Source organism: Pinus tabuliformis, chromosome 1_2 (genome assembly GCF_031772625.1).
Source record: "Pinus tabuliformis cultivar Carrire ecotype Pingquan chromosome 1_2, CPIR1, whole genome shotgun sequence".
Classification (NCBI taxonomy): Eukaryota; Viridiplantae; Streptophyta; class Pinopsida; order Pinales; family Pinaceae; genus Pinus; species Pinus tabuliformis.
In genome coordinates, this window is record NC_142298.1 from 706,549,464 (window position 1) to 706,566,694 (window position 17,231).

At 35.1% G+C, this 17,231-nt stretch overlaps 1 pseudogene; it reads left to right on the forward strand.

Annotated features, from left to right (window-relative positions):
- Positions 1-985: 985 nt before the first annotated feature.
- Positions 986-4,352, forward strand: LOC149207688 (protease Do-like 7 pseudogene; annotated as a pseudogene).
- The last annotated feature ends 12,879 nt before the right edge of the window (positions 4,353-17,231 follow it).

A 17,231-nucleotide genomic window follows, 5' to 3' on the forward strand; every position in this document is an offset into this window, starting at 1 on the left:
TTAATTCATTAAAACCAATCATAAAGGCAGAATAAGACATAAGTAACCCGATATTCACGGTTAATTTGTTTAATTATTTATTATTCAATTTCAAAAAAGACAAAATATGTCTAATTAATTTAATTTTTTATTATTCAATAAAAAATGATAAAAAAAACTTTACTAAACTTATGCTTTAAGAATATAATATTTAATTATTAATAATAAATATGAATTCATTAAAACCAATAACAAAAGCAGAATAAGAGATAAGTAATTGTTTAATTATTTATTATTCAATTTCAAAAAAAATATATATCTAATTAATTTAATTTTTTATTATTCAATAAAAAAGTGAAAAAAAATACTTTTCTACTCATGCTTTAAGCATACAATATTTAATTATTACTAATAAATATGAATTCATTAAAACCAATCACAAAGGCATAATAAGAGATAAGTAACCCGATATGCATGGTTAATTTGTTTAATTATTTATTATTAATTTCAAAAAGACAAAATAGGTCTAATTAATTTAATTTTTTATTATTAAATTAAAAAGTGAAAACAAAATTTATTAGATATCATTTTGGATTCAACTGCGTTAAGTAAGTCATTCATCGTATGACCATTTTCATGAGAGGTAGTTTGATTAATTTCTCATGATTTTTGAATAGTTCACTTAGCACTCATTGCATAGGGTGATGCTCACAAGGGTGAAGAAGTGGGATTGAAACTAGTGAAATGAATCACATAGCATCAATCATCACTTCCGGAGCTTGCACCCGGTAACCAAGACTTCCCAGGAAGTTACCCATCCCAGATCTCCTCTGGGTCAAGCGCAGTGCCTAAACCCTACACTTAAAAACAAAATTTATTATTTTTTGTCAAATTTTAATTAAATCTTAGCGAAATTTCCGACTACTGTTTGAATTAATATTGTATAATACTTCTTGAATTTACGATTCATGGTACGGCACTTTTATCTCTGCATTGACAAATGCGTACTTCTTGAATTGATTATTGATGGCATGATAATTCTATCGCAGTACTGACAAATGCGGTATCCTATCTGAGACTGGAGCAAACGGAACACAAACCATGGAAATTGACGAGGCAAATACAGAGATTGGGGAGAAATGGAGAAGGGCTTTAAGCAAGGCTGTTAAGGCCGTAGTGGTACTAAAGGTCACTGCAACTCGACATTTTGATACGGAGATAGCTGGTGTCTGTAATGCTACCGGTTTCATCGTCGACAAACAACGCGGGATCATTCTCAGCAACCGGCATGTCGTCCAGTGTGGGCCTGTTGTAGCAGAGGCTACGTTTCTAAATCGCGAGGAGACTCCGGTTTATCCTCTTTACCGTGACCCGGTGCATGATTTTGGATTTTTCCGTTTTGATCCCGCAGCCTTGAAGTTTATGAAATGTGAAGAAATCCCTCTTGCACCCGAAGCTGCAGCTGTTGGATTGGAGATCCGGGTAGTGGGAAATGACAGTGGTGAAAAGATTTCCATATCAGGAGGAACCTTGGCCCGTTTGGATCGAGAAGCCCCTCCCTACGAGAAGTATGGATACAATGATTTCAATACCTTTTATATGCAGGCAGCTTCCGGGACAAAAAGAGGCTCAAGTGGCTCACCGGCAATTAATTGTCATGGACAAGCAGTTGGACTAAATGCTGGCAACAAGACTAAAGGTTCTTCTGCTTTTTTTCTTCCACTGGATCTAGTCGTAAGAGCGTTGAAAATTTTACAGAAGTGCAACAATACTGAAATCCATATTCCTCGAGGCACACTCCAGATGACCCTAGTTTACAAAGGATTCGATGAGGCACGTCGGTTAGGGTTTCAAGCTGAGACTGAACAATTTGTGAGACAGACTTTTCCTGCTGAGAAGGGAATTCTTGTTATAGACTCCGTGGTGCCTGGAGGTCCTGCTCACAAGATGAGCTTAAGGCCCGGGGATATACTTGTCAGTGTCAATGGTGAGCTTGTAACGCAATTCTTGAAGTTGGAGACAGTGCTGGATGATAATGTTGGAAAGAATATCGATTTAGAGGTTGAGAGGGGTGGTGATCCTGTGAAAGTCACTTTGCAAGTCCAGGACTTGCATTCTGTAACTCCAGATTACTTCTTGGAAGTGAGTGGTGGCGTTATTCATCCTCTATCGTACCAACAGGCTAGAAATTTCCGATTTAATTGTGGTCTAGTATATGTTGCAGAACCAGGGTATATGTTGTCAAGGGCAGGTGTTCCGCGGCATGCCATCATTAAAAAATTGGACGGGAAGGAAATTACAGGAATAGAAGCATTTATATGTATTTTGTCAAATTTGTCCAGAGGGAAACGGGTTCCGCTAGAATTTGTGAGCCATAAAGATCGTCATCGAAGTAAGTTCGTTCTTGTTACTATTAATAGGCATGAATGGTATGCACAGCCCACAGTCTACACTCGAGATGATGTGGCTGGACTCTGGAAAAAAAGATCTGCAATCTCGTCAATTACATCTTTATTTTCATCTCTTTCCATTTTTCATGATCAGAAAGGTACAGCAATCCAACCACAGGTATCATCATGTGGACAATTTAGTGGTGTGCAAAGTGATTCATCAAAAGTTTTGGAAAATATCCCATCCTTATCTGGGACTGCCTTAGATGAGCTTAGGAATATTTCAGTTGCGGAGCGAATTATAGAGCCGAGCCTTGTCATGGTTAATGTCGATATACCTTTGATTTGGATTGATGGTGTGAATGCTGAGCGTTTTTCTGGAACAGGATTAGTGATCTATCATTCTGAAACCATGGGAATGGTTGCCGTGGACAGGAATACTGTACCCATTTCTTTATCAGATGTCATGTTAGCATTCGCTGCTTACCCCATGGAGATTCCTGGAGAGGTTGTTTTTGTGCACCCTCTACACAATTATGCATTAGTATCATATGATCCTGTAGCACTAGGTCCATCCGGGGCCGCTGCTGTACGCGCAGCTGTTCTTCTTCCTGAGCCTGATCTGCAGAGGGGTGATGCTGTATATCTTGTTGGCTTGAATCACAATTTACAAGGTATATCACGCAAATCACTTGTCTCAAATTCTGTGGCTGCCTTGAATACAGACCCATTTACTTATCCCCGGTATAGACCTATGAATTTGGAGGTCATCAAGTTGGATACACATTTTGGCAACAAATTTTCTGGGGTACTATCAGACGAACTAGGAAGGGTTCAGGCATTATGGGGTATCTTCAAGTCTAGCAATGGCTCTGCCAAAGATTTTGGATTCGTAAGAGGAATTCCAATTTATGTAGTAAGTGAAGTGCTACAGAAGATTATAAAGGGAACTGAAGGATCACCTTTGCTCATTAATGGAATCAAAATGCTTATGCCGTCTGTTCGCATGTTAGAGGTCGAACTTTATTCAACCTTACTTTCAAAGGCCCGTAGCTTTGGGTTAAGTGAAAAGTGGATTACAGAGTTAGTAAAGAAAGATCCAGTGAGACAACAGGTTTTACAAGTAAAGCGGTGTTTCGCTGGATCACGAGCAGAATGCGCTTTGGAGCAAGGCGACATGGTATTAGCCATAGATGGGAACCCAATCACAAGTTTTCGTGATGTTGAGAATGCTTGCCAACGACTTGATCTTGAAGGAGGGAATCTGAGAATGACAATTTTTCGCGAGGGTTTGGAGTTGGATCTTGTTGTGGGCACGGATGTAAGAAATGGCTTTGGAACCACACATTTCGTAAATTGGTGTGGATCTCTTCTTCAACAGCCACACTCAGCTGTCCGCTCCTTGGGCTTTTTACCAGAAGAAGGGCATGGGGTATATGTGTCCAGAGTCATGTATGGCAGCCCTATGCATCGATATGGACTTGGCGCTACACGGTGGATTGTTGAAGTTAATGGAAAAGCGATCCCTGATCTGCCGAAATTTGTGGATGCCCTAAAAAAGTTGGAGAATGGGGAGTTTGTTCGTGTGAAGACAGTGCAGTTGAATGGGAAACAGTCAGTGGTTACTTTGAAGCAAGATTTGCAGTATTGGCCAACATGGGAATTGAAATTTGACCCTAGCACCGCAGCATGGAGTCGGAAAACCATTAAAGATTTGGATGATAATTCGTGAGGGTTTCATCCTAGCCACGGCCACTTGGATATTGTACATATCATTCAACTTTCGAGTCAAGTACTGGTTATGTTTTCCTGCGTCATAGTGACAGAAAGGCGCAGAGCAAGTTTAGTTGAGAGAGCCGCTGGATATTAAATTGGTAAATTTTCATGTAATTAAATTTATGAGAGTTCAGCAATTGAGGCTTTCTCTCTCTGTTAGATATTTGTTTTTAACCGTCTGTTTTCATCTCCTGTGATAAACTTTCACTCTGTTGTTTGTTTTGAACGGTCTGTGTTTATCTATTGGGTTCAAAGTACTTTTAACATATTGTTAGATCTGTTGCGTTCAAGGTACTTTAACGTCTGGTCAGAGTTCACAGTGAAATATTTAAGTTCACTACCAGTTGAATAAAGGATATAATTTTAATATTGAGCTGATAATTTTGTAACACTGTTTCTAATGCAATGGGAGTTTTCCTGTTGCTAAATACAATTTTAAATTATAATTATGACACAACATTTATTCAAAATTAAAAATTATAATTATAATTATATTGAAGATTTGTTAAATGGCATTAAATTAAAATGCATATAACCATATATATTATTTAAGCCTCGGGTCTACCCTAATAATAATAATAATAATATCTATTTTTAAGATCACAGCCAAGTAAGACACCAAATTGGTGTATAAGACTCCCTTGTTTGTGGGGCAAAGGACCCATCTCGGCACAACGATTTCACTGCTAAGTCTAGGAAGACATACATACTCCTGCTAAGTCTAGGAAGACATACATACTTTACCCCTCTGGTTTTGAACCTATGACCTCACATATATAATATTTAAGAAATATATTATTATTATTAGTATCAAATAAACAATGACATTAACTTATTATATATATATTTTCTTAAATTTGATTTTTAAATTGATTATTTATTATTTATAATATTTAATTATTTAAATTAATTTATTAAAATAAAAAATTATATATTCATTTAAAAGAATTCAAAAATCCAGTTTAAAATTGGTTGACTTTATATATTTTTAACTTTAACTTTTTTGAGCTATACTAGACAATATAATTAGTTTTTTGGGCAATGAGAATCTATCTCAGTATTATTAGACAATATAATTAGTTTTTTTTGGACAATGAAAGTATATCTCAAAAAAAACATTTTTTTCTTTATATAAAGTCATTCTCTTAGGGTTAAATTTAGGTTATACAAATGTGATGGTAATAATAGTTAGTATCATATAATTATCTTTTTAATTCATATATTTTTATTTTTTTATATATTTATATTCCATTAATAATAAAAATGATACCATATAATAATCGTTTTAATTCATATATTTTTATTTTTTATATATTTATATTCCATTAATAATAATTTTTATTAGATATAAATGTTTAAATCTCATTCATATAATGAAATCAAGATCCGTATAATTAAAATAACAAAGTTTATGTGTTGAAAAACCTTACAACCATCTCAAAGCAAAGTATAATGTGTTGTTGAATGAGCTTGTGTTGAGAGATTCAATTATACAATAAATTTTCGTTAGGATGGTTTGCAATCTCTCTTTGATGGATAAGGTTAACCTAATTAAAATTCACCAAGTGTGTTGTCTCTTTGGAGTGTAGTGTAATTAAAATGACGTTTTCACTCAATGTTTTACCTAAAAATTAGTTAAGTGAGTATAACACTTCTGTGGAGGTTGGGTGCTAAACTATCATTTTTTGCATTATTGTCGAGGCAAAAAGAATTTGTTGATGCATGTTGTAACCCATATAAATAACCATAAATATCAGGAGTGTAATTGACTCAAACATTACAAAAAAAAAAAAAAAAACTTAGTATAAAGATGTTATGATTTAAACATTTCTTAGACATGTTTTTAATTATCATTTTTGCCCGAAATCCAATCAAATATTTAAAAAAATTATTGGAATTCTATATATTAGTTGTTGAAATTGTACATTTGGATGAAATAAAGGTCTTTGAGGTCAATAAATCTATTTATGCATTCAAAAATATAATTTTAACAATAAAATGCAATTTCACCAAAAATTATATAGCCACATTTTAATTGTAATTGCTAAAAGAGATCAAAATCATATAATGTTTAGAGTTATTTGATAAAATATAGTTGAATAAAATCACTTTAACACTTATGTGGATATTGAATATGAAGAATCATTTTAGTGTTACCTTTGAAGATAAACAAAGTTAATTAATACTTGATGGTTTGTAATCCATAAAAACAAGGACAATTGTCTCAAACATTCAAACCTTTCAAAATCAAAACTTATCAAAGTTTCATCATATATTGATATTGAGGAAACAAAATGTATTTATTTCAAATTTCCAAGGACAATTGAGGATGCGCTTTAAGGCTCGACCATAAGCCCACCACCCAAGCCCGCCCCTACTCAGCGTTTTCTCTTGGCGGAGGTTTTTCTTCCTTGATGCTTATTGGGTGGGGGCGGTGGTCGAGAGTTCGCTTCCTCACCCTAATAATTAGGCCCCACGAGGATGCTTAAGCAGGCTCGACTGATAAGGACCGGCAACGGGGCTCGACTGATAAGGAGAAGAACTTTAGTTGCTCGACCTAAGGGAGAGGAGAGGAGGCGGAGGTTTTGATGCATAATGACATATATAATGAATGAATGCATAATGACATATACGAAATGTATTTTTGTCAAATTTCCTTTATATATATAATCGCAATAGATATATTTATTTAATTTTATAGTAGTGGAAATGAACTATGAATTTCCATTACAATAACATTGCTTATAATATTTGTATATTCAAAATTTCATTTACATTTACACTCCAATTCAAATTTAAATTGCATTCTAATTGTCCTCTCTCTAAAAAGAGAAGAAAAAGAAAGGAAATTTGAATGCAATTAGAATTTTAAGTTCTATATACTTTGAATGTGAATATAAATGAAATTTAGACTAAACAAATGTTCTCATGATATATATATATATATAAAAGGATATATTTATTTAAATTTTATAGTAGTGGAAATGAACTATGAATTTTTGTTGGAATAACATTGCTCATAACATTTGTTTATTTTAAATTTAGTTTATATTCATATTCAAATTATATGGAACTTATGTGATTGTAAATACATTATGGTTATTTAATTAATGTATGTTAGAAAGTTTAAATAAATCAAATATATAGAATAAAATTAAGCAGCAATTTAGTTATATAAATAAATACAACACATAGCTTAGTAGAAATCCATAATAAGAAAAATCACTATCAAAAAATTTTCTTTTATTTTTCTTTACTAGAAATTATTATGATATATATATTTTTTTATAATTCCTTCTCTTTATAATAATAGTGCTATAATTAAGCAAAATACTCAATTGAAGATTAGGGCTTGTCTCTTCTCTTTTTATAGGTCGTTTGCTAAATCTGAGTAGTTATTCAAATTCTCAACATTAGATTAGATATGAGCACTTGATATAATTTAGATATTTAACTTAAAATTTATACTCATTTAACATTAATATTTCAATACCTCATCTTCATGTTAAACAAGGTTGAATAATGTCAAGAGTGGATCACCTTCAAAAATTATGAAAACAAGGTTGAATAATGTCAAGAGTGGATCACCTTCAAAAATTATGAAAGTGACAATGTAATCATTTTTCAAGAATGAATATCATATTGTTTTCCATTTTTAGTAATGAGGAGGTATTTGCACAACCTAATGGCCATATCTCATTAACAAAAAAGTAAGAATACAAAGAAAATACTTAATGGTTAACTCTCATCACCATGAAGGTCAGAAATTATTACAATACAATGATGTAGCATTTTTTGTCATATTTTATACAAGTTGAAAAATGTGATGCATGAAATTTTTTTGATGTTTTTTATTTGCACATTTTGCCTTATTTTATGTCCTTTTTTTATATGTATTACATCTCATTTATTCTTTATTTATGTACTTTTGGAGTCCATTTTTGTGTCATAAAGCATTTAATTTTGTATTTTTTTTCATATCTTGTTACTCCACAAAGCATCTCCATTTGTGCCCACCTTTTTATCACATTCTAGCATTTTTTGTATATTGCCTCTCATTTGTGCCTTATTTGCATATTCTGAGGTCCATTTTTGTGCCCTGAAGCACCTAAATTTGTACTCTATTTTCATAGTTTTCATCTACATAAAAGCTCATTTTTGTCTTGCTTGTCCACATTTGTAAGCTTATGTGACGAATTTTCTATCGTGGTATAGCATTTTTGTCTATTAGAGTTTCATTTGAGACAATGTTATGCCTAATTAACATCAAATAGCTTATTTTCCACATCATATTACATCCAGGTTAGCATTGAGTTGGATCTATTTTAAACCCAATTTTCATACTTTTAGCATACCCTATTCAACTTTTGAAGCCTCATTTATCTTTTTGCGCATCTTTTCAATATTATTTTTGCAACCATTTTTTTTCGTGCTAGTGTATACTTGGCATCCTATTTGGTTGAGCTGAAGGCTTCAGAATCAAACGCATGTTCTAACTCTGAGTCAAAACCTAACAAGGGGAATGAAAAAGGGAGGCAGATCATTGATGTGGAGCCCAGTGCCACTGCGGCCACCACCAAGATTGAGAAGAACGACCCTGAAGATCCAAAGGTGTTGTCTCTTTGGAGTGTAGTGTAATTAGAATGACATTTTCACTCAATGTTTTACGTAAAAATTAGTTAAGTGACTTTAACACTTTTGTGGAGGTTGGGTGCTAAACTATCATTTTTTGCATTATTGTCGAGGCAAAAAGAGTTGGTTGATCCCTGTCAGAATGTAACTCATATAAATAATCATAAATGTCCGGAGTGTAATGGTCTCAAACATTCAAAAAATGGTATTAAAGTGACTTTTTTCCCTATTATCTTGTTTCTTTAAAGTTGTTAGGTAGAAAGAACATAGTATAAACATGTTATGATTTAAACATTTTCTAGACATGTTTTTAATTATCATTTTTGCCCAAAATCAAATCAAACATTTAAAAGAATTATTGAAATTCTATATATTAGTTGTTGAAATTGCACATTTGGGCTAAATAAAGGTCTTTGAGGTCAATAAATCCATTTATGCATTCAAAAATATAATTTTAACAATAAAATGCAATTCACCAAAAATTATATAGGCAAATTCTAATTGTAATTGCTAAAAGATATCCAAATCATATAATGTTTAGAGTTATTTGATAAAATATAGTTGAATAAAATCACTTTAACACTTTTGTGGATGTTGAATATGAAGAATCATTTTAGTGTTACCTTTGAAGATAAACAAATTTAATTAATACTTCATGGTTTATAATCCATAAAAACAAGGACAATTGTCTCAAACATTCAAACCTTTCAAAATCAAAACTTGTCAAAGTTTCATTATATATTGATATTGAGAAAATGAAATGTATTTTGTCAAATTTCCTATATATATATAATCTCAATAGATATATTTATTTATTTTTATAGTAATGGAAATGAACTATGAATTTGCATTGCAAAAACATTACTCGTAACATTTGTCTATTCTAAATTTCATTTATATTTACCTTCCAATTCAAATTTAAATTACATTCTAATTGTCCTCTCTCTTAAAGAAAAGGAAAGGAAATTTGAATGCAATTAGAATTTTAAGTTCCATGAATATAAATGAAATTTAGATTAAACAAATATTTTTATAAATGTTATTACAATACAAATTAATTAATTTTATATATATATATATATACTCACTCACTCAATGGATATATTTAAATTTTATAGTAGTGGAATATAGTTATAATTATATATATATATAGATAGATATATTATAGTAGTGGAAATTAAGTATGCATTTTTGTTGGAATAACATTGCTCATTGTTTATAATATTTGTTTATTTTAATTTTAGTTTATATTCATATTTAAATAATGTGGAATTTAAAATTAAATGTTATATGATTGTAAATACATTATGGTTATTTAATTAGTGTGTGTTAGAAAGTTTAAATAAATCAAATATATAAAAATAAAATTAAACAACAATTTAGTTATATAAACAAATACAACACTTAGCTTAGTAGAAATCCATAATAAGAAAATTTACTATCAGTTTTTTTTTTTTTAAGAAATTATTGTGATATATATTTATTTTTATACTAATAATAATAGTATTATAATCAAGCAAAATACTCAATTGAAGATTAGGGCTTGTCTCTTCCCTTTTTATAGGCCGTTTGCTAAATGTGAGTAGTTGTTCCAAATGTCAACATTAGATTAGATATGAGCACTTGATATAATTTAGATATTTAACTTAAACTTTATACTCATTTAACATTAATATTTCAACACCTCATCTTGATGTTAAACAAGGTAATGTCAAGAGTGGATCACCTTCAAAAATCATGAAAGTCATAGTGTGATCATCTTTCAAGAATGAATATCATATTGTTATCAATTTTAAGTAATGAGGAGGTATTTGCACAACCTAATGGCCATATCTCACCACCATGAAGGTCGGAAATTATTACAATACAATGATGTAGCATTTTTTGTCATATTTTATACAAGTTGAAAAATGTGATGCATGAAATTTTTTTGATGTTTTTTATTTACACATTTTTGCATCTTTTTATGTCCTTTTTTTTATGTATTACATCTCATTTATTCTTTATTTATGTATTTTTGGAGTCCATTTTTGTGTCGTAAAGCATTTATTTTTGTATTTTTTCATATCTTGTTACTCCACATAGCATTTCCATATGTGGCCACCTTTTTATCACATTCTAGCATTTTTTGTATATTGCCTCTCATTTGTGCCTTATTTGCATATTATGAGGTCCATTTTTGTCTTGCTTGTCCACATTTGTAAGCTTATGTGACGAATTTTCTATCATGGTATAGCACTTTTGTCTATTTAGAGTCTCAGTTGAGACAATGTTATCACTAATTAACATCAAAGAACTTATTTTGCACATCATATTACATCCATGTTAGCATTGAGTTGGACCTATTTTACACCCAATTTGTATACTTTTAGCATACCCTATTCAACTTTTGAAGCCTCATTTATCTTTTTTTGCATCTTTTCAATATTATTTTTGCAACCATTTTTTGTCATGCTAGTGTACACTTGACATCCTATTTGCTTGAGTTGAAGGCTTCTGAATCAGATGCATGTTCTAGCTCTGAGTCAGAACCTGACAAGGGGAATGACAAAGGGAGGCAGCTCATTGACATGGTGCCCAATGCCACTGTGGCCACCACCAAGATCGAGAAGAACGAGCCTGAAGATCCAAAGGAGGGGGAACGCCTCTTCCACTCACATATGTGGGTGAAGGATTCTCCAATGCAGTTCGGTCGACAGAGGTGTATATTGGTGGCCACCCGCCTATTCCACCTAGACCTCTAGACAGTTTCATCAGTTTCCTTGTTTATAGCAACATTTACTATTTTTAGCAATTTTTTTGGTCCTAAACTTCTAGAGCAGTTTTGACACCCTAAACGGAATTTTTTTGAGCTCCGCAGTAGACCGTAGCCATAGGAAAGGGTGTAGTACTCGAAGAGATCTTTTGTGTTGAAAATAGAAACAAGAAATGTTAAAAATAACATCTAGAAATTCTAATTTAATTTGTCCTTGAATTAAATTGAGAATTAAATTGTAATTATATTCTCATAGCAACTTGTAATAGTTAATTAAGTTAAATTGACTTAATTAACTTAGGAAATTGGAGTTGGAAGTCTATATGGAGTCATGTAGAGTGATCCCTAAAATTTAGGGGTTGGGGTTGAGTTATTTTGAGTTGTAATTAGATAACTAAGTCTAACTGAGTTATAGTCAGATAAACTAGTTCTAACTATTAGAGGAACTAGTAGGAGGTCTAGTAGTGGGGACGAGCACCAGTGCATCCACAGTACCACACTAGTTAACTGAAGATTCACTCATAAATAAATCATGCATGTCAGTTCAGAGGAAGACCCAGTTGAGATTAGAGTTCAAGAACAGTGTACTATCAGTTGTATAATTTTTTGAGTTGTACAGATGGTGCATGCAATCAGTTCAAGACCTATGTTTGGATTGCACAGCTTTGGATGAGGATTTCCCAATTAAATATGCCTTAATTCCCATAGAGATGACGCTAGGAATTAGGGGCTTCGCAAGCAGCAAAATTGGCTAAATGTTGGCTTGAGCTAGCCTGTGAAGTAGAGAGTTAGATTATACTTGTGCAGGAATTGTTCGGGTTGAACAACGATTGTATTTTCTTCTTAGATCTGTTAGAGCCTAAATCTGCCTTAGGCTGAAGGTAGGCAAGATTTCAGGATAACCACAAACCACGCTCACTCTGGTAGCTAGCCCTACCAGAATAGGAGAGGGCTCTCTCCGGGTCACGCTCAGTAAAATAGACAATAAGGTCTGAGATGACTCAAAATGTATGCTGATTTTAGGCTAGTAAATAGATATGAAAAGATAATTTGATTAAAAGACTGAAATTTTCTGGGCTATATGGGACAAAGGACAGTATGCGCTGGGAAATTAAGTCAAGATACAGAATATTTTGTGAGGCAAGATAGGCAGGAGGTTTAGCAATCAGATTGAAATAATATGGAGCGGAAAGACTGTTGAGAGGTTGAAAAGGGCATAACTGATGAATCCTTTTCAAACAGAAGAAAAAACACAGAAGATGAATGCTTTCTAAGGTAGAGCAATAAATTGGATTCTACCGTTCTTACTCAAAAACATTCAACTGGAAATGACTATGAATGAACTGCAAAACATAACGAGACACATATGAAACAGAGAAGAAACATTTTGCTAAACTCGTACCACAGGGATCTCATGAATCATAGCTACATCATTTATTAATTTCCTGGCCAAAAGATGTACAGTGAAAAAGCACTGGGCTTTCCTCCACACCTCTCCCAGAAATCAGAAGCTCTACAAATGATTTTTCATACAATAAATATTCTCTACCATGAGGAAATGGATCGACCCAAAGTGGGGATCGTTTAATCATTATTGACAGAAGGTGAAAGGCCAACCACCTGTAAAGGAACAACGTTACATTTTGTTTGTTGATAACCAATGAGAATGCGGAACCCGTGGCGTAGACCCTTTGAATGGTGACTGAAGACAAAAAATAGACCATCCAACCATATTTCTCTACCACGGTGGATATATACGTTTAAATTTAGCTTTTCACTTTTGGACTTTTCACCTTCCCTTTGCCGTTTAATAAAAACTGATTCTTCATAGAAAGAATTTTGAACTAAGCTTTTTGCCCTTTAATAAAGGAGAAAACGTGTTAATAACCGATCCAGCTGGCAAGTCCACGCGTTTTTGAGCGATGGGAGTGAGTTTAGGTGTTTCTCGGGTTTCCTGGCTGTGTGCGTCGTGTTGAGATTGCAACAAGATGATGGAGCTTAGTGAAAAGAGTCGCCTTCACTAAGTGGGCCCGCAGGCTATTTTTGGCGCAAATCTATTTTTAGACTATGTCTATTTTTAGACATATGGATCATGTCTATGGATTGCAGGTTGTTGTTTATGGATGATTGATCAAGTTGGGAAAAAATAGATGGACTTCTATTTTTGATGAAAGTGTGAGTGATCACAGTGTGAGTGATCAAAGTCAAAAATAGAAAAGTCAAATATTATTATCTCACAATAATATTTGGACTATAAACTTAATCTTATTCTCTTGGAGCACTTCAGTTTGAGCTACAGAGGTGGCACATGCAGCGGTCAGAAGGAAATACGCTTTTCTTATGAGTCAGTTGAGTTGTTGCATGCATGACTTCAGTTAGAACTAAATCAGTTGAGTTTGGTGGAGTTGATTGTGGAGTTGATGGAGTTGTGTTCAGTTTAGCTTTGTTAAACTGGTTGTATTTAGTCTAACTGGCAAATAGACTAGAGATGAGTTGGGTGAATTAGTTATTAATTAATTCACAAGTTATTAACTCATAATACAACTAATGAATACATCAGTTAACTCAGTTGCATGTCAATGCATGTTCAGTTCAACAGGGACAGGTGGTAGAGAATCAGATTGCTATCAGTTGTGACTATAGTTGTGCACCAAATCTTGCACAATCAAGGGATTGAGTATGCCAATGAGTTTTCCCACGTATTTGCCCACATTATAGCTTGTGCTCACGTCCAACAAAGAGTGAGTGACTATTTTGCAGGTGAAAAACGAGTTTGGTAAGCCATTCTCATCAGTTCTTGAGCAGGTATTGAGCAGTGGAGGCAGGCAAGCAGTGGAAGAGATTTGGAGATCAGATCTGAGCTGTATTGTGTGTAACAGAGGTCGAGATACTTGTTAGAAGTATTATGCTGTGTAATGTTACATGACTCAATCATTAATATACAGATAGTTGGGGTTTTTAGCGAGATGCTTTCCCCGGGTTACATACTGTGTTAATGTGTGAATGCTCTTGATGTTTTATTGTTATTGATGCTGCTATATTGTTGATCAACGTAGAGGAGCTTATGTATTGTGTATGGTTTCCGCAATAGTACATGATCAGGATAATCTCCATTGAATATGTGTTAAATTATTCAAAATTTCTACATGGTATCAGAGCTGTTGATCATCAGATCTACTATTCAGGAAGTGTTTACATTCTATTTCTTCAGGCAGAGTCTGTAATCGGGCCAGGTAGCTTCTGGATTCATCCTTCCTTTGGAAGGTGAGATATCCGATGAATGCCCATACAGTCAATCTCTGTACGAGAAATATTGTGTTCTCGCGAATCTTAGATCGAAAGCAGTTGAGTTGGAGCTGGTGGAATTCGAATTTTGCAACAGTGTTGTTGAAAATGTCTTTCAACGGATTGCAAATGTTATTCCAAAGCAAGAGCGACCTAGCGCTCAAGGATAAACTCAGAAACAATAAAGGTGAGAATGGATCTTCATCAAAGGTATCTGATGAAGAGAATTGCGCTTTGGCTGCCAAAGCAAAGAAGGGGAAGAACAAGAAAGCTTCTCAGTCTGGTGCGAAAGGCAAGAAGCAGGATATGTCCAAGGTGAAGTGTTTTCACTGTGACCAGCACGGACACTATGCCACAAATTGTCCGCAGAAGAAGAAGAACAAGCAAGCTGCTGGATCTGCAGGGGGAGAGGCCTTAGCTTCTCAGTTTGAGCTTGATTTTTCATTGATCGAATGCTTGGTTTCAAGTGTGATGGGATCAGTGTGGTTCTTGGACAGTGGTGCGTCTTTTCACATGACGGGAGATAGAGATTTGTTCTCTGATCTGGAGGACAAGGATCTTGGAGTGCACATCGAGATGGGCGATGATGGTAGATACAGTGCAACCGGTATCGGTACCATTTCCTTTGAGAGGGAGTCTAGTAAACCCTTTGTATTGAAGGAAGTCATGCATGTTCCAGGATTGAAGAAGAATCTCATCTCAGTGGCGATGTTAGAAGACAAGGGGTATGATGTTGTTTTCAGCGAGGGAAAGGCCTTCCTGCGCAGCAAGACAACTGGTGAGACCCAGAAGATAGGGGTTCGAGTGAGGAACCTTTATCAGTTGCATGTAGATGGATGCGCAACAATGGAAGGCAAGGTAGAAGGATTGGTGAGCCGGGATGATGGCGAGTTGTGGCACAGGAGATTGGATCACCTTCACCATGGAGCCTTGAAGATACTGCAGCAGATCACTACAGGGCTTCCTAAAGGCACACTTGCGCAGTCAGATCAGTGCAAGGGGTGTACTTTGGGGAAGTTTGTGAAAGCCACCTTTCATGAGAAGGATAGTCGCGCCACGACGATCCTTGAGAGAATTCACAAAGACGTGTGTGGACCTTTCTCAGTTGCTTCGACAGCAAAACACAGGTATTATGTGATTTTTGTTGATGATTTCTCTCGTAAATGCTGGATCTTCTTCATGCAGAAGAAGAGCGAGACATATTCAAAGTTCTGTGAATTCAAAGCACTGGTCGAGAAGGAGTCGGGGAAGAAGGTGAAGGCTCTTAGGAGCGATAATGGTGGTGAATACATCTCGGATGAGTTCAAGGATTTCTGCAAGACAGAAGGGATTCGTAGAGAGCTCATAGCTCCCCATAACCCACAGCAGAACGGGGTAGCTGAGCGAAAGAACAGAACGATTGTGGGTGCTGCACGGGCAATGTTGCATGATCAGGGCCTACCCCTTCACTTATGGGCGGAAGCATGCAATACAGCAGTTTATGTGTAGAACCGTTGTCCTCATAGGATACTTGGCATGAGTACACCCGAGGAGGCTTATTCTGGTAAGAAGCCTGATCTTTCTCATTTGAGGATTTTTGGTGCTAACGTTTACATGCATGTGACGAAGGATGCCAGGAAGAAGTTGGAGCCGACCGCAGAGGTTGGGATATTTGTGGGGTACACTGATACGCCCCACAACTATCGTGTGTATTTGCCAGACAGTGGTAAAACTATTGTGCGACGGGATATAAAATTTCAGGAGGAGAAAGCCATGAAGTGTTCGCTTGAGAGGGAGCTACACTTACATGCAGATGAGGAGCTATTAGTTCCTAAGGATGAGCTTCAGGATCTGGATCAGCCACAGGACAAGGTTCATGGAATGGAAGAGACCACTCATGCAGTGCCAACCATCAGAGGGCGAAAGCGCTTGACAGAAGCTGAGCGACTAGCTCAAGATGCAGAGAAAGTTGTAGGACCACCTACAGCCCAACGCAGGCAGAGACAGTCACCTGATCGGTACACTGGATACATGGCTCTTATGAGCAAGTGTGTTGTGACTGAGCCATCCTCTTTCGAGGAAGCTGTGGAGGATCCCGCATGGGTAGACGCCATGGTGGAAGAGTATGATTATATTGTCAGAAACAGTGCATGGGAGATTGTTCCTAGACCGGAAGGGAAATCAGTGGTGGATTCGAGATGGATCTACAAAGTTAAGCAGGCAGCTGACGGGAGTGTGGAGAAGTATAAGGCAAGATTTGTTGCCCGAGGCTTTTCACAGATTGAGGGGATCGATTATGAGGAGACCTTTGCACCTGTCGCAAGGTATTCTTCCATACGGACGATTCTTGCTCTCTCAGCGTAGATGGGATGGCACATTCATCAGATGGATGTGAAGACTGCGTTCCTCAACGAAGTCATTGAGGAGGAGGTGTA